The sequence below is a fragment of the Lissotriton vulgaris genome, chromosome 2_2 (assembly GCF_964263255.1).
Source record: "Lissotriton vulgaris chromosome 2_2, aLisVul1.2, whole genome shotgun sequence".
Classification (NCBI taxonomy): Eukaryota; Metazoa; Chordata; class Amphibia; order Caudata; family Salamandridae; genus Lissotriton; species Lissotriton vulgaris.
In genome coordinates, this window is record NC_141688.1 from 60162134 (window position 1) to 60186210 (window position 24077).

A 24077-nucleotide genomic window follows, 5' to 3' on the forward strand; every position below is an offset into this window, starting at 1 on the left:
AACTTACTGTATGATAACTCTTGTTTTATCCTTTAGGTGCTACTTGTTTCCAGAAGATATAGATTATTTACCTCGTACATGACAGAGTTTTTTCACACACTTAGGACCACTACAGAATCCTAATATAAGGGGACGTGACTTTGACCTTTTTTCCTCACAAAATTTGCCTCCACTTAGAGTAGATGAGGATTACAGGTCCTGAAGAACTCCTCTACTAAACTTCTTTTGGAGACTCCAGGAGCCATTTTTAAATCACATTCACATAATCCAACTTCTACTCACTTCACATAGGTCACCCTCACATAAACTATCTAGCTTCACGACGGCAAAACCGAGAAGACCTCTGGCAAAGAGCCCCCCTGCAGGGCTCATTGGGTATTGCAGCGCTGGCCCAACAAGGAGCTGTTCTATGATAAAGCAGACACCCCTCGGGTGTGTGAGGGCCCTTGCTCGTTATTGGAGCCATCCCTGGACGAGTACTAACTACCCTGTCCTTCCAAGCACCTATCAACAACTGACGTGGTCTGACACCTTGCCAACCCCCTGCTACCCTCAGTACACCAGGAACAGCATACTCTTTTTTTATTTTATAAACTCTTTTTAATATTATTTTAATCATAGTGCAATCACAAAACTATTATCACAGTTTGCGGTACAAGTAATTGGTACAGTGCTAACTCCATTAGTTTCATGGTACAATGGATTAGATTCCCCTTTTGTCAGAACAATACAAGCCCTGTATACATGCAGCGATATCAGCCCTATGGGCACCCTGCAGCCCCTCACGAAGTATTCACATAATCAATATATATGACCTGGAAGTTACCCATTTTGAACCTACGCTGACTGTAGAAGAAAACTACAATGTATTCACAAAACACATAGTTGATATCCTGGACCCGGTAATCCCCATAAAGGCTATAAAAAAGTAGAAGTAAAATGTCGGCTCCGTGGTTTAATGAGAAGCTCAAACAACTTTGTGCGCGCCACAGGATGGCAGAAAGAAAATGGAGGAAAGGATATGATGAGGATGATAAGAAAGTTCTCAGGCGGATACAGTTGCAACACAAAGAGGAAATTCTCAAGGCCAAGGCAGATTTTTATGCCAGTTCTATTATACAGGCGCCGAATAGCACCAAAGTACTTTTCAAAATTATTAAGGACCTTTCCTCTCCTATTTGCCTAGAAAATAAAGTGGTAGCCTCCCAAAAACTAGGTGATGAAATAGATACACATTTTCAAGACAAGATTACTAAAATTGTGAGTAACCTGCATATCAAGGACAAGGATGAACAACCTCACCCTGAACTAGAGATTGAGGCGGTCCACAGATAATTTCCAAGCTCTAACGGAAGAGGAGTTTGTCCGTTTGGGAGATATTGTATCCTCTGGTTCCCCCCTTGATCCTCTTCCCCACAAAATATGGAAATCTTTTGGGCGTAATACCTTTCCATGGCTGAGGCAGATTTGCAATCAATCTTTGGAAGAAGGAATAGTTCCGGAGTGCTGGAAACTGGCGGTGGTCTCTCCACTGCTAAAAAAACCTTCTCTGGACCCGTCAATACCAGCAAACTTTAGACCCATTTCACTTCTGCCCTACCCAGTGAAGATAATTGAGAAGGTGGTCAGTAGGTCTCTGTTGCGTTTCCTGGAGGAGAACAATCTTTTAGATATAGTCCAGTTTGGTTTTCGGCCCGGACACGGGACTGAGACGGCTCTGGTCACCATGCTGGACAACCTGCGGATGTGAGCCGACAACGGGAATACTACAGTTTTAGTACTTCTCGATATGTCGGCCGCATTCGACACAGTGAACCATCTCATACTGGTAGAAAGATTGAAGAGGATAGGAGTGAAAGGCCGGGCGCTGCAATAGTTTCAATCTTATTTAGAAGGCCGACAGCAGATGGTAAATTTAGCACCATTCTCCTCTAGTAGATCTCTGGTTGGCCATGGGGTACCGCAGGGCTCTGCGATTAGCCCCATTCTATTCAATGTCTATCTGCAACTTTTGCTTTCCATCATAAAGTCCTCCGGGGTCTGTCTAGTCAATTATGCCGATGACACACAACTAGCCTTTTCCTTGGAAGGGGACCATGCAATATCTCTGGAGGCGTTCCAGCATTGCATGCGACAGACGACTGATTGGCTCAGAAGGAACTCATTACAATTTAATAGCGGAAAGACTGAGGTAGTATACTGTTCTGCAGGAAGGATGTCCAGACCTTTTCCATCGGACTTTAGACTCACACCAGAGGTGGAACCATTAATACCTGTCAGGAAGGTTCGTAATTTGGGGGTGATGTTTGATGACGACCTCCAGATGGAATCTCAGGCAAGAAAGACTGCCAGTGTTTGCTTTGCCTTAATCCGTTTGTTACGGAAAATACTCCCTCTACTTCCTAAAGGCTCGCTCTATGGTGATAAGTAGTATTGTGGGAAGCAGGCTGGATTATTGCAACTCCCTCTACTTGGGGGCCCCTGCTTATTTTCTTCAGGGACTGCAAAGAATCCAGTCTGCAGCAGCTAAACTGGCTCTTGGTAGGCTACGGAGTTCCTCCTCTACCCTGGCTTTGAGAGAGCTACACTGGCTGCCGATCAGGGAGAGGGTCCATTTTAAGACTCTCTGCTAGGTCTTTAGAGCGGCGCATGAACTAGGTCCCATTTCTCTTCAGAAAAGGTTCACACGGTATCACCCGACAAGGCAGCTTCGCTCCTCTAATGCATGCCTGCTGACGATTCCCAGGTTTAAACGCTCGAGGTTAGGAGGTAGGAAATTCAGCGTGGCTGGCGCACGGCTATGGAATGAACTCCCTCTGAGTCTTAGTCACGCCAACTCCCTGCTAGAGTTCCGTAGGAACTTGAAAACTTGGCTCTTCCCTAAGGCAAAAACCGAGCTCCTCCATCCTGTTCTGCTGCAACCTTGTTCTACTCTGGTCTAAGTCTGTAGTCTGAAGCGCCAGGATACCCGTAGGGTGACAGTATGTGCTATATAAGTTCCTAATCAAATCAATCAAATCAAATCAAATATACTGTGACACCCCTATTCCATCAGCCGAACAGTCTCCCGGTACTCCTTGCAACCAATTGATTACAGTTTCTGCAGTCATACATAAAGTAGTTCATTCTTAACCCATCCTCTCGTGGCTGACATTCGTATCTCTATCCCTCAATTCCTCAGCCTCCTGTTTCATCGTTGTATTGGTATAGTCAAGGCTGTTTACGTGGAGTCTCGTGAGTGTGCAATCAGGTAGCATCTCAGCGGGGCCTATATGTCCCTGGGCCTGGAGGTCACAGGCAACAGTTCAGCATATGTTATGAGCCTTTCTTGGCAAGTTACCAAATCATCAATCCAGGTCTTGAACTTGGGCGCTCGCCCCCTCCCCCAGCGGCATGCCACTTTCCTCTTAGCCATAAGCAATGCCATAGCCATAAACTTACGGTGCTCCGCACGCACATGTTTAACATAACCTAATAGTGCCATCAATGGGGTAGGGCCAACTTGCATCTGTATCATCTCCGCTAAGGCCTGGAAGACCTGTTCCCAGTAATCATAAACCCCTGGACATTCCCACGCCAGATGGAGAAAGTCTGCCCCTTCGGCCCGGAACCTGTCACATCTGCCCGAGTCTCTAAGACCGAATCTGTGCATTCTGCCAGGTGTGTAATACAATCTGTGTAGAAACTTATAATGAATTATACGAAGTCTGCTGGTGGCTGATACCTGTTCGGTTTGCATACAACAAAATTCTGAATGTTCATCAGTCAGTACAAAACCCAGCTCCCCCCCCCACTTCATGCGGGTTACAGTGTCCGGGATTACTCTTTGTGTATGCACTATATGGTATATTAAAGACACTAGACGTCTATCTGTCCCACACTGCAGCATCAACTGTAACGGTGTCAAGGCTGGTGGTTCCGCTGGGAAATCCGGTGTCAATGCTTGAATCCCCTGTCTAAGCCGGGTATACAAAAAGGTATCCATTGGGGTCTGTTGTGTGTTTTGAAACATCTGCTCCAGGATTCGAAACTGGCCATTATGGTACTAGTCCCCCAGGTGCAAATGTGTGTACGTTTTTTAAACTTATGGAAAAAGACTTTCTGCAGGAGCGGCATGCTTGGGTGATAAGTAAGAGGCAGCAATGCCTGGGTGCCTCCATCATTCGCCCTATGTGTTGCCATGCTGAAATCGTGCATGTAGGGGTTGTCGGCATTTTGTCTCTAGTCCCCATAGACTCATATATTACGCCATCTATGGGTACGGGATGTGCCAGCCAGTGTTCCGCCACGACCTGCGGCATATATCGCGGCTGCGCTATCCAAAACCAGGCATAGGGGGCTTGCGTGTTCATGTAGTACAGTTCGAAGTTTGGTATCCCAAACCCTCCTTGTGAGTAGGGCCTGGCCAGCACGCTCCACTGTAGTCGCGGCTACTTACCACCCCATTAAAGTCTTATCAGTTCAGATCTCAATGTCTTGAACAAGAAGGTTCCAGGATAAAATGGTATATTTAGAAAGAGGTAGAGCAATTGGGGAAGTATCACCATTTTAAGTAATGACGCCCTGCCCGTCATTGAGAGTGGCAAAGCTATCATTCGTGTAACACAGTCCGATATTCGGGTCATGGCTGTACCATAATTCAATCTCAGTAGTTCCTCCCTGTCCTTAGTAACTTGCACGCCTAAATATTTCAGCTCTTCATCACACCATTCTAACGGATAGTAGAGTGGGAAGCGGACCGTCGCTGTAGTCAGAGAGAAAATATTTGATTTCCCCCAGTTAATCTGGATTCCTGATAAGTTCCCAAATCCTATAAATTCCCTCAGTACTGGGTTTAAATTCTGCTGCGGGTCTCGAATGTAAAGAGTGATGTCATCTGCATATAAGGATATAAGTATTTGATGCAAATTTCACTTCAGGGCTTTGTCATTATGGTGCTGTCACAGCTTTGCCGCCAGTGGCTCCATCGCGATTGCAAAGAGCAACGGGGAAAGCGGGCATCCCTGACGGGTGCCTCTAGTCATCCTTAATTGCAGCGAAGTATTCCCATTTATCAGTACCTTAGCTCCTGGTAGATGATATAGCAGCTGGATCCACGAGAGGAAGAAGGGGGGAAGCCCATCCTGAGCATTACACCAAAAATGTAGTCCCACTCAATAGAATCGAAGGCCTTTGTGGCGTCTAAAAACACTGCAGCCATTGGCAGTTCCTGGGAGACATTATTCAAGATGGTAAAGACTGTCCTCGGATTATGGGAGGTGGCTCTCCCGGGCACGAATACCGACTGATCAGGAAGGATCAGCATTTCCATTAGCAGGCTCAGACGAGTGGCAATTATTTTCACCAATATTTTTGCGTCACAGTTAAGCAGTGTTAATGGGCTATAAGAGTCACAATGTTGTGGCGGTTTACCTGGTTTCAACAGTGAAATTATAAGGGCTTCCCTCATAGAGGCAGGGAGGCTACCCACCTCTAGCAATTCTTCATACACCTCACGGAGTATGGGGGCCATCAGGTCTATATATGTTTTGTAGAATTCCACCGGAATTCCATCAGTCCCTGTGGCCTTCCCAGATTGCATGCCCATGATTGCTTCCCTGACTTCGTCCAGTTCAAAAGGGGCACATAGGAATGTCCTCTGAACATCTTTAAGCCACCCCAGCGCCACGTCCCCAAAAAATGTATAAAGATCCAGATCATCTACCCTATTCGTGGTGTATAGCCACTGGTAATGGCGTGTAAAGGCATTAAGAATATTGGTTGTATCTCTATAGACCTTTCAATCGAGGTCCTCGATTTCCAGGACATAATTAGCACAGTAAGGTTTCCTAACTATTTGCGCCAGTGCTCTGCCTGGCCTTTCACCTTCTCCATAACTTCTGGCTACCCAGTATCTGCCCCTAAATCTCACCTCTCTTTGTGCCATTTCCATATACACTGTGAGCGTTTCTCAAAACGTAGCTTGGGCATCTCTGTTCGGGCCTGCCTCCAGTTCCCTTTCCAGAGTTTTGAGTTCTAGCTCCAACTTCCGTATGGAGTTGAGTATGTCTTTAAGGACCCCTGCACCTTTTGATATGCAGTACCCACGAATCGTAACTTTAAATGCCTCCCAGATCGTCTCAACATTGGTCACCGAGCCATTGTTGCGTGCAAAGCACTCCTGTATTTCTTCATGCATCTCCTCCTGGAAAACAGTGTCCCATAGAAAAGAAGCATTGAGCCGCCAACTCTTTCGGGCGTAGGAAAATCCCGGGAGAAGCATGAGCAAGACTGGGGCATGATCCGAGTATGTTCTGGCTAACTGTCGCATTTGTAGTACTGCAGGGGCTAGCCCCCGAGAAACCAACCAATAGTCGAGCTGTGCCCATGATGCTGCTTGAGCAGTGTAGTGTGTGCCCTCTAGTGTATTAGGGTGAGTGTATCTCCGTGTATCAATTACTTGATGGGTGTCTATGGTGTCATTCAGCACCATGCGTGCTTTAGTATAATGGTGTGGTGCAAGATGCGATCTGTCCTTTCTGGGGTTAAGGGTGACATTAAAGTCACCTCCACATATTATATGGGTAGACCCCACTTCAAAAATCTTGGTCCACAGCGAAGTAAAGTAGCCTAGGTCATCAGTATTCGGACCATAGCAGCAGGCCAGTGCGATGGATTCAGATCCTAGTCTCCCCCACATTAAGCATTAGAGGCCCTGCGGATACCATGCAGTACCTGCCAGATGAAATGGTACCCCCTTCTTCACAAGGATCGCCGTACCTCTTGCGTAAAAGGAGTAAGAGGAGAAGAGCCTGTGATCAGCCCATTTACTAACGAAATTGGTAGATCCCTGTGTTGTAAAATGTGTTTCCTGTATCAGTGCTATGTGCACTCGGTGTCTGTCTAAATAAGCCAGTATATGCCTTTTCTTCCTTGAGGAGGGGGATCTGAGACAGCGAATCCCTCTAAACAGCGAAAGGGGAAGAAGGCCAAAAAGATGACCAGACATGCTGCTTCTAATTGTGTCCTTGACCGTATTGATGGCCTTGTTGAAGAGTGTGCGGCGATTTTGACTACTGGAAATGGTGTACATAAGGGTGGGCCTACTATTCAACAGAACACAGGTGGTGTGGGAGTAGAATGTGAGGATAAAAGTATCCCCTGGTATCCCTGCTATGTTCCTTCCAAAACAAAAAGGGTTACATGAAAATGATTCTGATGTAAGGGAGTCCTCATCCCCTATGAGAAAGACCATTGGACCTAAGGGTACTGATAAACCTACTGTAGCTAACAATAGCCATCCATCTGTATGTGACCCACTAGTACCGTGTACTAATAGGTTCTCTGTCCTGGCGAACATACACAACGATAGTCCCGTCTTACAAACATCACAATCCACCAGAATAGGTGTGGACCCTGTTTTAAACTCTCTACTAAGTCATGTTCCACATCTCCAAACTTCACATAGTAACAAGGATATAAGTGATTCACAAGACATCCGTGACTTAATGAATCTAGTATCACTCATAAGGGATGAGGTTGAATCCATGAAAATTTTGATTGTAAATCTAACTGCCATGGTAGGACCTACACTTGACGGGGGGTCACGCACTTTTTGTAACACTAGTGCAATTTACACTAATCCTTTCCCTTTGAAGCCTGTACTGGCAAACCTGACAGCTACAGAAAAGGTAGCTGCCCGGGGGCGTAAAACCATCCCCATTCATACTGGGGTGGCCAAGGAAAATAGACCCACGTAAGCTCTAAAAGTCCAAAATAAACTACCATTATCCCTAACTAATAGGTTAATGCACCAGATGAAGATCCCTGACTGGGAGTAGTTGCCTTCTGAAACAAGGGCGAGCCTCAACGATATGATGGCATGTAAAGATAAGATCCCTACTAAAAGGGCGTGTCCATATATGAGTGGAATACATAGGGCAAATAAAATGTATATGACTAAGGTTCACAAGTTATCTCCAGGCAGTAAAAATGAGAGAGCTGATTCCCTAACCAATAAAGCTATTCATTGGCTATGATAAGTCAGAGGGTGCCGCTCGGTAACTAGGGATGACATTTTTAAGGCAAGAAGTTTTCCCTCTGAGCAATACCATTCCATTGAGCTAACATTACAGACAGAGCTGCTGCTGAAAACTTATTTGCCCTTGAATTTAGAACTAGTCCAACAGCACATTCACGCATCCAGTTAAGGAAGATTTGCCCTTCACTCCAGGCTCACTCGTTTTCTGGGCAAAATTAATGGGGTAGGTCTGGAGGTTCTGGGGTGGAGAATATTTACTGACTCCCTGTTGAACTTGCCTTAAGTTCCCCTAGTGTTACAGGGGGGGACTATGGCAGGGGAGAAAGTGTTACCCATACTTCTGATAAAAGGTGCAGACCTAGCCGTAGTGTCGAGGATCAATCTGACAGTGACGGTACTCCTAGTAACACTTTGTGGGTGGCCCTCACCATAACTCAGTCAAATAACCGCCCCAACCTAAGATCAAAGAGACAGCCCAGTGCAAACCCATCAAGCGAAGGAAATACCACACCATCCATAGGTCACAATTTCAGGGGAGGCACGTTACTCTCAAGGAACGTAGCAGGCTTGGGTTCCAAAGCACAATTGCTGGAATGGTTCACATTCATGTAGTAGTTCAAATAGACTTTCTCTATTGTAATATTTTGCCCGTTTGTAGGCTTGTTTTATCATTTTCTTTGGATAACCTCTGTCGGCAAACTTTTTCGTTAGGGCATTTGCATGTGTATCATACTCTTTCATAGTGGTACAGTTTCGCCGGACCCTTAAAAATTGACCGAACGGTATGTTATTTTTTTGGGTGGCCGGGTGGTGACTATTAAAGTGGAGCATTGTGACACTGAAGGGTTGTTAGTTCATGTTGTAAATTTGGTAACCTAAATAAGACTGCACAATTCTTGTACACACAGAGGTGGCCACCCCCAGGGGGAGAGGCACACCGAATAAGGTATAACAATCAGGAAAAGGCACCCTGTTTTTTCACATAATTGTTGACCCAGTCCTTTTCCTGACAGAAAGGGTAGCTCCCTACTCATAACTTTTCTGACAACATAGTACAGTTCTTTAACTGGGGAGTTGTGTTCTCTCTTTTCCTCACACAGTAGTGAGGTGTGATTTTATCACACGGTGGTTCATAATTGATGCAATGGACACCTTTAAAGTATTCAGTTTTTCAGACGATCAATTTAATAAACTAGTCAACTGCCCAGACAAAAGTGTAAACACAATAACAGCAACTAATACTGATTTAGAACAATGGAAGGAACTCTGGAACTACAAGAAAAAAATAATTAGAACTGAATTACATTCAGATTTTCTAATACAATATTGTAAGAAGGGGATGATACCCAAGGGGTTGCAGGTTAAGAATGAACCGAGCCTTTTTATAAAAAATGAAAATTTTTTAGAAACTTGGACTTTTATAGCCAATAGGTGCAGCAGAGATTGGCTCCTGCTAATTATAGAGACTGCACAAGCCACCCTGATCATAGAAAAAATTGAATTGGATGAGATGGAAAGGAAATTAAAAGATAACACCTCAGTAGAGGATGCAAAACAAAAACTGGAAGAGATCCAACGGGATCTTGACGGATATAAGGATTACCTGATCAATAAAAAGAGTAATACATTTAAAAAAGACCTAAATCAATATAAACAGGAGCTAGTATATCCTTATATACAAAAAGATTATTTTGACAGGCCCAGGGAAGATCGGTCTAATAAAGGCAACTGGCAAACCAACAAACGCCAGGGCCCCAGACGGGGGGTAACATTCTCTGACACTTCATACACGAGTAGTGACTCGGAGAATGAGACAACAACAGGGAATCAAACCGATACAGAAAGAGACCAACCAAATAAACAAACAAAAGACAGTCTAGTTTTTTTAGACAGGCACAGGGGAAATCAAAACCAAAACCCAACCCCGAGAGGACGGGGGAGAGGGAGAGGCAACTATCAGACCAACCAGGGCCAACAACGTCCCTACATGAAAACGAGAAGTCAAAAGACATGGGATTAGAACCTGATACAAAAGCCCCAATAATAAATTTAGCAAATAGGGAAATGACCAAGGAAGAAATCAGTCTATTAGAAAAAGGATTAGGCTATGCTATAGCAGGACCACCAGACAGATTTACCTTGGAAAGGGACTTACAACAGTTGATAAGAAAAATCAGATTACAAAAATATTTTGAAGGCAAAGAAAGAATGCCTACAGACAACAAATCTGGCCTACGCCCTAAGTCGTTGTGGACCCCGTTGAGTTCCATGGTTAACAAAAATGTAGACACTTTTGAAAGGGTTATAACAAGAGGACTTGAAGAAATACTAGATCAGAGGTTGTGGACAAAAAACAATCTAAGCCTGGAAGAAAAAAAGGCATTAAATAGTCTAGAAAAAGATGACAGTATCACTATTAAACCCGGAGATAAGGGGGGCAGTATAGTGGTATTAGAGACAACAGACTATGAGAAGAGGATGCACTACCTCTTAGATAATCCAAACCACTACACAAAATCTAACATGACAGAATGGCAGAACCTAGGGAAACGGATAAAAAGCCTGCTCTTACTAGCCAGAGAAGACGGCGTAATCAATCAGGAGGAATTCAATTTCCTCAACAATGAAAGCCCAACGATCCCAGCGATTTACGGGTTACCCAAAGTACACAAGGACATCAACAACCCACCCATGAGACCAATTGTCTCTAGTCTAAATTCCCTTACAGAACCACTAAGTAAATATGTGGACAAATTTATTCAACCGTTGGTTACAGTGCAACCAGCATACATTAAGGACACAACAGAAATGATTAAAAAAGTAGAAGGAACAACATTTAACCCCAGCACCCAGTGGATGGTGACGCTTGATATAGAAGCACTCTATACAAATATCCCCCAAAATGACACCATTAAAGTAATCAAAAAGTTACTGCTAAATGGGGAGGAAGACCTATCAGAGCACTCTATATTCATAATAGATTGTCTAGAACTTATCCTTAAAAATAACATCTTTCTATTTAAAGAAAATATGTACAAACAAACGAAAGGGACCAGCATGGGAGCCACCTGTGCTCCCAGTCTGGCGTGTCTATACGTAGCGGACTTTGAGACAAAACATATTTTTAACCCCATGGCGCCATTCTTTGAAAACATCCAAAAATGGTCAAGATTTATAGATGATATTTTTTTCATCTGGCAAGGAGATAGAGAGGAACTAATGGAATTCATCACTTGGCTAAACTTGGGCGATGAAAATCTAAATTTCACCTCAACGTACAGTAATGAGGAGTGTGACTTTTTAGATATCAAAATAAAAAACATGGAGGGGGTCTTAGGAGTGGAACTCTTCACAAAACCGACGGACCGCAACACAATGCTCCACTTTAATAGTCACCACCCGGCCACCCAAAAAAATAACATACCGTTCGGTCAATTTTTAAGGGTCCGGCGAAACTGTACCACTATGAAAGAGTATGATACACATGCAAATGCCCTAACGAAAAAGTTTGCCGACAGAGGTTATCCAAAGAAAATGATAAAACAAGCCTACAAACGGGCAAAATATTACAATAGAGAAAGTCTATTTGAACCAAAAACTAGACCAAATAATGAAACAAAACCTATTGTATTTGTGACAAACTTCTCATGTGTATCCAATAAATTGAAGAACTGTATCAATAGCAATTGGAAGCTGTTAAATGACCCAGGCGAAACGCCAATCCCCAAACCAATATTTGCCTTTAGGAGAAACCGCACAATCAGAAACTGTCTAGTTAAAACGTATCCCAATAAAATGAAAAGGAATTCCATCAGAATCCTAGATGGGTCAACTCCAACAGGCAACTATGCCTGTGGTAACTGTAAAAATTGCCCCTCTATAATACCAGGTCCAAATATAACCTTGGGTAAAACAACACACACATATAAAGAACTATTTAACTGTAGGACTAACAATGTCATATATTTGATCAATTGCCCTTGTGGCAAAGTATACATAGGAGAAACCCAACGAGAGATCAGGACAAGAATAACGGAACACAAGTCAGCCATCCGTACCAAAAAGCTGACAGCACCCCTGGTAGCCCATTGGACAGAAATGGGTCACACAGTGGAAGATGTACGGTGGTGTGTTATGGAACAAGTCAGTATAAATAAGAGAGGAGGAGACTTAACCAGAAAACGCAAACAAAGAGAACAATATTATATGTCCAAATTCAACTCCCATAAAATAGGTCTGAATAACAAAGAGGAATGGGAAAGAATACTGTAGTAAAACGATGGACTCAAACCAAGGACCAGAGAAAACCTAAATAACAGTAGCAGGCAGTATGAGAATCGCGTAATATGAAGGGATCTGGCAATTGATAAACTCTCAAGTAGCAGTGTAAACACCAGTGCTTACAGCCACCGAGATATGGGATCAATGATCCCCTTCAGGAATAACCAGATAATAGGTTTCATAACTATATATAATGTCCAACATTAAAATAATAATACTGTAATTAAGGAGGTCGAGAAATTTTTTTTTTTACACATGGTCAAAAAAATTTTTGGGTCGAAAAAATGCGCAGCATAATAATAATTAGGAGACTCAAATTTATAGTCATAATAAAAGACACATGGTAATAATTAATTGAAATACTGAAAAGGGCCCTTGCTCCCCAATCCAAGATGGCGTAGACTATCAGTAGATAGTAAACGCAAAGCAGGTAAATTTGGCATTTGAATAAATCATAAGTAATCAGACATCATAAACAATAGCATCCACAATAATTTAGAGATAGCCACGGACCCAAATACGTATTTACGAAGCGGTTGAGCAAATCAAAAGGTCTCCCAATCCAAAATGGCGACCGCAGAACGAGCGGAATCCAATCGGGTCTTAAACCCATCAAGATACAAACGTTCGAAAGAGGTTTGATCGCTAAATCAGAAAAAACAGCAAGCGACGACCTAACGTAGAGTAAACGCGGCACGAAAATAATATAAAAATAAGATAAACATTCTACGAAGAAAACGGCCAAACAATTCAGCAGAGCCCCGCGAATACGATAAACGAGGTACACGTTTATAAAATCGAGGAAATAAGCGCAGGGAGACCAAATAGAAATAAATTTAGCTCAAAACGCTAATAAGAAATAGGGTTTTAACCTACTACAAGATGGCGGCCACAGTCGGGTCACCAAGCAATTGCACCTACAAACAGCAACCAGGTGGAATTGATAAGACAAATAATGAGCCAACCTGTGACGGTATAAATACCAGACAGAAGTAAGTCTCATTAGATCGAGAAGACTCAAGAGGCAAGGAGGACGCCACGCAGCTCAGCTCCCTTTACCAAGTAAGTAAAGATAGGGTGAGGATCGTGCTGCTAGGAGAAGAATGTTTTTTTAAAAGAAACAGACTGTTCTGACTCAGCCTTAATATTTATCCTTTCTCAGAAATACAAGCCAAGTCAAAAGGCTTCAACTTAAAGACCAACATCCCCAAGAGTGAAGTAAATTAAGAGTAACTCTAAATATCCAATGAGGTAAGAAATGTAAGAGGAAGGGGATAATTTTGATTAAGTAAAGGAGTAGTAGAGTAACACTAACAAAGATTATCCCATCCCTAGACGGAGCAGGGGTGTGAAGTATCCAACCCAAAAGAAAGGGAGCTCCCAGAGGCATCCTCCTGACAACTAAAGTAGAATTGGAAACAAAAACCGGTGAGGATTAGATAGACCTACTTCTTAACTATTGGACCAAATAGGAGTTAGTCATAAAATAAATTACTTATAAAAGTAAAAAGTAAATATACATATATTTTTTCCCTTTACTTTATAGTACTGAAGTGGTTAATTTCCATAGTCTCTGAGGAAAGACCAAGAATACTGATTGTGAAGAAATCCCATATAAATGAAGGGAACGGAAAATATGAGCAGATGTTAAACAGACTCATATGATCAAAAAAGGTCCAGGGAATACGACCTGGGTAAGTTGAGTAATAAACTTGTTGGGACCCACACAGTCAAAAGGGAAAAGAATCTTATTCCAGGCCCCAGGGTCGTAATTAAGGGACCCGTCAGTGAGAACCACGTAGATACAATCAAAAGATCTGTGATAGGAGTGTGGAAAAGGATTGTCCAGTAGAGTAAATAATAACTGAGTCAGTCATCTAATATTGGTGCAAGGAAACACTGCCATACTACCGCTTAGCCTAGAAGGCTACCAATTTATAGATAATGAAAAAAGATAGCAACAGAGTTGGAACAAATCTCGAGTTGTGATGTGCAGAAGATACTATATAGGTTACCAAATATTAGGTTTACCAAATGATGTATTGCGTATATGTAACTGATACTAGTAGATGGGACCTAATGAAATGTATTATGATATATGTCTTTGTAGATGTGACCAATCAGGGAACGAGTCCTGAAGAAGGTGCAAGAACTTAAGAGGCACCGAAACGCCGCGTCGACAGTTTGTTCCTATTATTTGTGTTTTATTACCTTTGTACAAAAATGTTTTTTGGAAATAATGCTGCATAAGGAAAAATCTTTTTTAAAATAACTGAAATTGGTTTTAAGAAATGTGTTATTAATATTGTTTGTATAAATTGAACATATATCGTGTATCGGTTTTTAATGCAACAGTTTTGTAGTACTATGACTTTTTAAACAAAAATTTTTTGAATAAATGTATGACAATTCTTAAACAAGTCTTTGCTTCATATATGGTCCCCTATGACACTGAAGGGTTGTTAGTTCATGTTGTAAATTTGGTAACCTAAATAAGACTGCACAATTCTTGTACACACAGAGGTGGCCACCCCCAGGGGGAGAGGCACACTGAATAAGGTATAACAATCAGGAAAAGGCACCCTGTTTTTTCACATAATTGTTGACCCAGTCCTTTTCCTGACAGAAAGGGTAGCTCCCTACTCATAACTTTTCTGACAACATGGTTCACATTCATCAATGATTTCGATGTTTGTGTCTTTCAAGAGTCCTAATTGTGTGAACTGCACTTATGCTAGGGCTTTTTAAACTGTTGTGTTCCTGCAATTAAAGGGGCTAAAGGGCGCCCAATGGGTAGTCTAAATATTTGGGTCCGTCAGCAATTACCTCTCACTATTAAAGAGTTATCCTCTAAGAGCAACGACATCCAGCTCATCAGATTAGATCTGGGCTCCTTGGGTTATTTGGACATCTATAATATCTACGTACGGGGGTCCCGTGGGGGGAAGTCCCAGGTCTTGGATTCCCTCCTAGAAATCCACTCAGCAGACAGTAGTGTAGTTATCACGGGAGATCTAAACTCAAATTATGAGCCTTTGGCTGATCCCGACTGGTTCCTTATTGATGATGAGGATAGCCTATGGGGGGTACCGAAATTGGATCGTAACCCCGTAAAAAAGTGGACAGAGGCTGTCATCCAGATTAATACTATCTGCTATCAAAGGGGACTGGGGGGGCTAAACAGCGGAACTTTGAAAGATAGGTCTGGGGCTAATACATTCGACAATGGGCGTAGTAAAAGCAGGATTGATTACGTCCTTTGCAGTATGAAGTTCTGGAATACGATAGTGGACATGATGGTCAAGGAGCGTATGGAAAGTGATCATAACCCCTTGTGTGTTACGCATCTATGGTGGAAGTCAGAACAACTAGGGGCAGATGGGGCCAAGCTTTGCTCCCCTGAAATTATCCCTACTTATGATATGCGCCGGCTTAAGTGGTCACATGTTATGACTAACCCAAAGGCCTTGGACAACATAAATAAGGAAGCTGACAAAGCCATATTGGACCTAGATCATGTAAATAGCTCAGGAGACGATTTGAGCCCTGTAACTGAACTGCACAACAGTCTTTTTGCGTGTATTAGGGCCCATTTTTTTATGCTGACTAAAATTAAGAAGATAACTGCCCCAACGATGGTACAACGATGACTGTAGGCGGGCTAGAACTGCTTTAGGCATTGCAATCAGGATGGGGGAATTGGATGCTGTCCGTTTAGCTAGAGAGGAGTACAAAAGAGCTATCTATAAGGCCAAGAAATTGTGGGATGAGCTCCGATGGCAGGATCTTAAAGAGGTAAGTGATAATAAGGACACTAGGTTATTTTGGAATATTGTCAAGTGGGGGGGGAGGCAGTCTGACCCGCCCCAAAATCACGTCACACAGAAAGGCTGGGTAAATTACTTTAGACCACAATATGCGCGTAACCCTCTAGATAATGAAATGGAAGATTTTAGACTTGTTTTTTATATAGACAAAGCTTTTAATGACAATGATGTCCTAGTGGCTCTTAATGCAGTGGCTGGAGGAAGAGTGTCCCTGCGGATGTCTTTCCCTACGATAAGGTACAGTGGGGCAGGTATATCTTGTTGTTGGCTAATGCTGTGACCCAGGGTGCCCCGATCCCGGTATCCTGGAAAGGGGCGGTGATAATCCCTGTGTACAAAAAAGGTGACAAAACGCAGCTGGGAAACTACAGGCCCATCAGTTTGATAGACACCATTCAAAGGGTAATTGGGAGGATGACCTTGAATAAAACCTTAGACTGGGTCGAGGAAAACAGTATATTGTCCCCCTTTCAAGCGGGCTTTCATAAGTACTATTGATTAAGTCTTCCATTTTACTTTACTTCATTAGAAGATCGTGACACTGAGCAAAGGCAGCCTCTATGCTGCCTTTGTTGACTTACGTGCAGCCTTTGACCTTGTCCCCGTTCACAGCTATGGGTGGTTTTTAAAAAACAAGTTCTTTCTGATGAAACTATGGTGATGAGGCTTCACAAAGCTAATTATGCCAAAATCCAATGGGGTGGACAGGGAAAGGTCACTCCCCGATTCCCGGTTGAGCGTGTTGTGCGACAAGGCTGCGCAATGGCTCCCACTGTTCTATCTATACATCAATGGAGTAGTCGACCGAATGTCACTAGTAAACACAGATGCCCCCACTTTAGTTGGCGCTAACATTCCGATTTTAATGTTTGTGGATGACACGTTAATTTTATCCAAAACTCCCAAGTGGCTTACAGCGTGCTTTAGTAATCTTTGAAGAGTTTTGTATTGACCGTGGTCTGGAAGTTAACGTGTTAATAAACGAAATTTATGGTTTTTTTTTTTCAAAACCAGTTTTATTAGAGGTTCAAGCAAATGCAGGCACAGCCCTCCACAGTCAGGAGGGGACTGTCATCAATAATCACAACAAAAGCAAAAGCATGGCATAGCATCAAACCTCTCATATGAAGAAATTTCTATCAAAAAAGAAAGGGAACATACCGCCATCCACCACCCCCCAGAACGACCCCCAACTCCCAGCCACAACCCACCCCTTATCCCTCCCTAACCCCGTGCACGTGATCATTAAACGACCAGGACAAAAGATGTAAATAGATAAGGCCGGCCACCGGCCTAAGGCGTAGGGTCCACGTCGTGAGGCAATGCATCATCCATGTCCACCGGGGGATCGAGGGGGAGGCCCCTATAGTCCGCCCACCTTTTCCAAATTTTAAAATGTTTGCGGGGGCATCCCCGAGCCTCGAAAACAGGCTGCTCCAACCCCATAACGAAATCCAGGCCCGCCTTGTAGATGTTGCCCCCAATATTTTCCAGCACATGCAGAAGGCCCAGCCGAGGCGTACGGGGCAGTTCCCATCCCAGCACCTCAGACAAGCAATCCCAAACCCCGGCCCAAAACCGAGTCAGCCGCGCACAAGACCACACAGTATGAAAAAGGGTGCCTCTCTCCGAACCACACCGCAGACATTCAGGGTTTGCAATCAGGCCCGCCCGCCACAGTCGCTCCCTCGTAAAGTACGCACGATGCAGATATTTGAATTGAATAAAGCGGAGGCGTACCGCAATGGCAGTCCCCCTAGGGGATTCCAGTGCTTCGCGCCAATCATCCTCGTCCAATGGGCCAACATCGGCCTCCCACTGGGCGTTCAGCGCCGAGAGCGAGGGGGAGCAGTGTGTGACTAGGGAGCGGTAGATCTGGGAGACTTTTTTGGCACCCAGGTCGCCCATAAACAGCTTCGCTTCTATGGGACTGAAGTCCGGGAGCTGCTCCAGCCCCACCAGGCTAGGAGCAAGGGCATGTCGGAATTGGAGGTAGCGGAAGAACTGGGACCTGGGCATGCTGAATTCGGTGCTAAGCTCCTGAAAGGATTTAAGAGTGGTGCCGGAGAGGACATGCCCTAAGGACGAAACCCCGATTGCGTCCCACCCATCAAAGCCCTGCAGCGACGCCAGCGCCGGTAGCAAGCCATTGCGCCACAGCGGGGTCTCCGCCGTCAGTCTACCCCACCACCCCGTACGGTGAAGGGCCCTCCGCCAAACGGCAAACACTAGCTGGGTAACACGCGGGAGCGCTCGCCTCTTCCTGGCCGAATAAAGCAGAGTGTGAATGGAGGCATCACCCATCAAAAGGTGTTCCAGGGCGTAGGCCGGATCGCCACGGTCCCCATACCACCACTCATTAAGCACCAGGAGATGGGAGGCCTGATAGTAGGACAGCATGTCCACGGTAGCCAGGCCACCGCAGTAGGTAGAGAGGAAGCACGTCCGGAGCGCCACCCGAGAGGCACCCCCCGCTCCACAAGAACCTTCCCAGCACCGAGTCGACACTGCGGAACCACTGCGGGTCAATCGGATAGGGGTGATTCTGCAGCTGGTAGAGAAGGCGGGGCAGAGCCACCATTTTGAAAATGGCCGACCGGCCATAGATGTTAAGGGGCATACGAGTCCATGTTTTGATGTCCAACTGGACCCGGTCCCAGACCGGCTGGATGTTCCGGCCCCATGCCTCCGTAGGCGAGGCGGAGAGGAAGACCCCCAAGTATTTTACACCTGCCACCGCCATCCGAAGGGACGCTGCCCATGGAAGGTCCTCTGCACCACCGCCCAACACCCATAGAGTCGATTTGCGCGGGTTAAGATAGAGGCCCGACACCTGGCCGAAGCCCTGCATTAGCTCCAGGACCCGGGGGCCCGTAATCCGAAGGTCGGTCATAAAGAACAGCACGTCATCCGCGTAAAGAGCAATGCGGTCTGTGTGGGTCGCACTCCAGATGAAGCCTCGATACAGCGCATCAGCGCGGACCCTGGCAGCCAGCGGTTCCATGGCCAGCGCGAACAGGTAGGGAGAGAGTGGACAACCCTGCCGCGTGCCCCGAGTTACCGGGAAGCGCGCCGAGGTCGCCCCCGAGATCCGCACCGAGGCAGTAACCTCCGTGTAAAGCAGGCGGATGTAGGAGACTAAGTTCAGCAGTGGCAGAAGCGTGAACAGGAAGGTCCAGCTGACTGAGTCGAAAGCGCTGTCAATGTCGGCCAGCAATAACGCAGCCTGGTCCTCCGACACCCCAATAGCGTCAACCGCCGCCTGCGCCCGCCGTATGTTGTGCCGAGTCGCCCGGTGCGGCATAAAGCCGGCCTGATCAGGATGGACAAGGGCGGTGATGTGGGGAAGCAAGCGGTTCGCGAGTGCTTTGGCCAAGAGCTTGGCCTCAAAATTAATAAGAGAGATGGGGCGGTAGGAGTCGTGCCGGTCCGGGGGCCTCCCCGGCTTCTGGAACACAACGATCTCGGCATGTCGCCAATCCGGTGGGAGGCGGCCCTGCCCACGCGCCATCTCCAACGCACGCAAGTAATGCGGCCCGAGCTGCCGGTGGAACTTTCTATAAAACTCACTGGGGAAGCCGCTCGGTCCAGGGGCTTTGCCCGCATTCAATTGACCCAGCGCATCTCCAAGCTCCTCTGCCGTCAGGGGGAGGTCAAGAGCATCACGCACCTCATCAGACACTGTAGCCGGGGGGACCGAGGCAAGATATTCAGCAATGGCAGCGGGAGCGACCGCCTCCCGGGAGGCGTACTGACACCTATAGTAATGCGCAAAGCTGGCAGCCAGCGCAGCCGGGTCCGTGATGGCAACACCCGCATCGTCCACCAGGCCAGGGAGCGTAAGGGGCTGCAGGGTTTGTTGACACAGCCGGTGAAGCATGGTACAAGACTTGTCGCCCCACTGATACACCCGGCTACGGGTGGCCAGCCACGCCTGTCGAGCCTCATTCAGTAGGACCGAGGAGTGCGTCTGTTGCGCCTGCAGGAGTTGCCTCAGTGTGAGGTCATCCGCCCGAGTTCTGTGGCGGGCCTCCAAATCCTCCACCCGCCCTGCCGCGGCGGCAATACCCTCCAACCGTGCCCGTCGAGCCGATGTGCACCAAGCCAGGTCGACACCTCGCAGAGTGGGTTTCATGGCCTCCCAGACTGTCACCGCATCCACCCCCACACCCAGGTTATCTTGCCAGTACTGGGCGATAGCGCCGCGAATATGCTGGGAGTAGTCAGGCCGCTGCAGATGCCACGTGGACATCCGCCAGCGGAAGGGTTGGCGCGGTTTATGCAGGTCTATCCGGACTGCGACCGGGGAATGGTCGGAGAGCCTGCGAGGCCGTATAACTGCCCCCTTCACCCTTGCAAGGTAGGCCCGTGGAACGAAGATGTAGTCTAGGCGCGAGAGGGAGCCATGAACCGCTGAGACGTACGTGTACTCGCGGCGCTCCGCATGCAAATGCCTCCAGACATCAGTCCAGCCTAGCGCATCCAACATAGCGCCCAACCGCGTAGGAGGGGGGGCAGGCGCCACCCCTTGCCTCCGCTGCCGGTCCATAGCCACGTTCACAACATCATTCCAATCGCCGCCAATCACCGCCAAGGAATCAGGGAGGTCAGCCCATAGAGCGAGTATACGTTCGGCTAATGCCCATTGCAGAGGGGGGGGAGCATACACACACCCAAACACCACCGGTTCCACACCCACTCTCCCTTGGATGAATACAAAGCGCCCCTGAGGGTCAAGCCACTGGCGCTCGTGCGTATACGCCAGGCGCCTATGAACAAGGATAGCCACCCCTCTAGAACCCCTGGCAAACCCAGCATGGAATACCTGGTGAAAAGCAAAACGCTGGAGACTGAGGGCCTTCGTGCCAAGTATGTGTGTTTCCTGGAGAATGAGCACATCCACAAGATCTCTTTTGGCCCAGCGCAGGACCGCCCCCCGCTTGATCTTATCCAAGAGACCCCGGACATTCCAGCTAAGAATATGCATAGTGGCGCTAGGAGGCGCCAATCGAGTTGCATCAGCCATCATCCCGACACAACAAACCCCACTGACCCCGGCCCGGGGCCCTGGTCCCAATCCACTTAGCAGCAGTATTCAGAGAGATCACGTGCACCCCAAGAAACAGTACCCCACTACCCTTACCCCCCATACTACCAGTCCCCCCAACACCCCAACAAGCCATCCCGGACCCCCCACCCCCACCCCAATACCTCAAAAAACAATGAAGTACCTGTCGCGGCATACGGTAGTTTAGGTGCCAAACGAAGCACCGAAAGGTAGGTATGCCAATGGATCCCACTCAACCCCTAAGGACTAACCAAGCACACACCCCAAAACAAGAACCTCCCCAACCGCCGCAGCAGGAGGCAGCCCACGAAACATGCCCCCCCCTCCCCCCCCAAGTCAGCATCAGCAATAACAGTACAAATACAGTGCAATTGTCCACTAGAGTCCCAATGAGGCCCGTAATGGCCAAGCAATACTGCACCAGACCCGGCCTGGGCCGCTGAGCTGCAATCCGCCGTCACAGCAGGTGGCCCCAAACGAAAGGCAGAAATCAAGTGTCAGCCATGGGGAATCACGACCCCCCGCCGGATTGATCTGTCTCAGGCTGCGTGTCGCCCAAGAGAGGGTCTCGAGACAAGGATCGCCGCCTCGACCGGGACTTGCGGTGCCGCTTCCCGTTGGCACGCTGGTCGCCCCGCTCCTGGGAAGAGCTACGGGAGGCGCCGGAGTGGAGCCCCGGCTGAACATGAGGGCGAAGCCGGACCGCCTCATCGGTCCAAGCAAAGACGGCCTCCGGGGTATCGAAGAAGTGTGTCTTCGAGTTGAAGATGACCCGAAGGCGGGCCGGATACAACAGGGAGTACTGAAGTTTCAGACCCCGGAGCTTGGCCTTGGCCGCCAAAAAGGAGTGTCGCTGCTGTTGGACCAACTTAGTATAGTCAGGGAAAATCATGATTTTGCTGTTGTCGAACAGTAGAGTGTCCTTGAGCCTCGCCTCCCAAAGGATGACATCCCTGTCGTGATAGTTCAGGATCCGGGCTATGATCGGGCGAGGCCTCTCTCCAGTCGGGGGCTTCTGTATCAGGGCCCGATGGGCACGTTCCACCACGAAACAGCTCGATAAAACGTCCGGAGGCAACCAACTCTCCAGCCACCGGGAGAGGAAGACGTCCATGGGCCCCTTTTCGCAGTCCTCCGGAAAGCCCACAAAGCCGAGGTTATTGCGCCGCGCCCGTCCTTCTGCGTCCTCCACCCGGAGCGCCAGGCCCCGCTGCGTCTGTTCCAGATCGGCGACCCTCTTCTTCAGAGCATCGACATCACCCTCCACCGTCGTGACCCGGGTTTCAGCCTCTGTGATGCGGGCCACCGCATTGCGGAGATCCTGGCGCAGCAACATTACATCGGCGCCCACCGCTCCGATCTTCGCGTCCAACATGTCTCTGGATTGTGTGATGGCCGTGAGTAGCGTTGCATTGTCCGGGCCTGCCGGTTGACTCCCCCCGGCCGCTCCAGCACCATTCCCCGGGCCAGTGAATTTGTCGATGGGCCCCTTCGTGGTCGCAGTGAGGCCGCCTCTGCCCCGCGTCATGGCCGCCGATGAGTTGGGCCGGAGGAAGGGCTCCGCCGCAGGGCACCTCGCTGAAGCAGGCAGCCGGAGGGACGGACTCAGATGCGGGCCGTTCCGCGTCGCCGGGAAGGAATGCAGACCCCGGAGTAATGGAAGTCTCTCCCTGCCTCCGCGGCGCTGGGGCCACCAAGCCTGGGCCCCACACCGGAACCTCCGTCCCGGGCACGCCACAGCCCCGCTAGAGGCAGGACAGGGCAATCAGGATATGCCGCGGGTCCCCTTCACTGGTGCGCTGGAACCTTCTCCTTGCAGGGCACGGTCACGAGCCCCTAGCTTCGACTCCGGTGACTCCGCCCCAATGGGCCGCGCAAAGATGGCTGCTGCCCCGCCGGCCACCAGCGGGCGAATGGAAAATCGAGGCCCCGGCTCGCCACGCGGCAAGTAGGCCCAGAATGGACGGCCCTCGATGGTCGCGCCAGCGGGCGCCTGGAGCTCAAAGAAGCACACCACCGGGATCCTCAGGACTCCAGCAAACTCCCACACTAGCTGAGACGGGGGAAGAGGAGGTAAGGCCAGGATAAATTAGCGGATAAGGAACGGGCTGGCAGGAGCTCTACAGAGCCGCGTCCGCCATCTTCGCCCTCGAAGCCACGCCCCCCGAAATTTATGGTTTTTAATCCGCATCGTAGTTTTAAAGGGAAGTTTTTTATGAATGGTCAACTGCTCGAAATGGTCAAGGCTTTTACTTATTTGGGCATCCATCTAGCAAGAGATCTTAAATGGGACCATCACATAGATATGGCTGCCCTAAAACACCGGCAATATGAGGGAGCTTTAAACTTGGAGCACAAAAAGTCATTAACAAAACCAGTTAAGTCTGTTATCCAAGTCTATGAAGCTAAAGCTCTACGTTCTGTGCTTTATGGCGGTATACAACCTTTACAACGAAACTTTTACAACGACCTACCATTACAACGCAACTTTTACCACGCAAACTATTACAACGCATTGCTCTGGGAGGCGCTCTAGGATAGGGAATAGGTTAATTTACTATCCAATAACCTTCCCTACTATCCACGGGGACTGGAGTTGGAATAGTAAATTAAACTATTCACTATCCAGCGCCTAAAAGCATTATACGTTGTAGTGGTATGCGTGGTAAAAACCGCGTTGTAAAGGTAGGCGTTGTAAAAGTATGCGTTGTAACGTCATACATCCCTTTATGGCGCAGAATTATGGGGGTTTGAGAAAATGATGCCTTTAACCCTCTCTGAAAATAAGTTCCTTCGCAGTATTACCGGCCTTCCCCAGAGTACCCCACTAAAGCCACTCAGATACGATTTGGGTAGGAAAGCAATTGCAGATGAAGCAAAG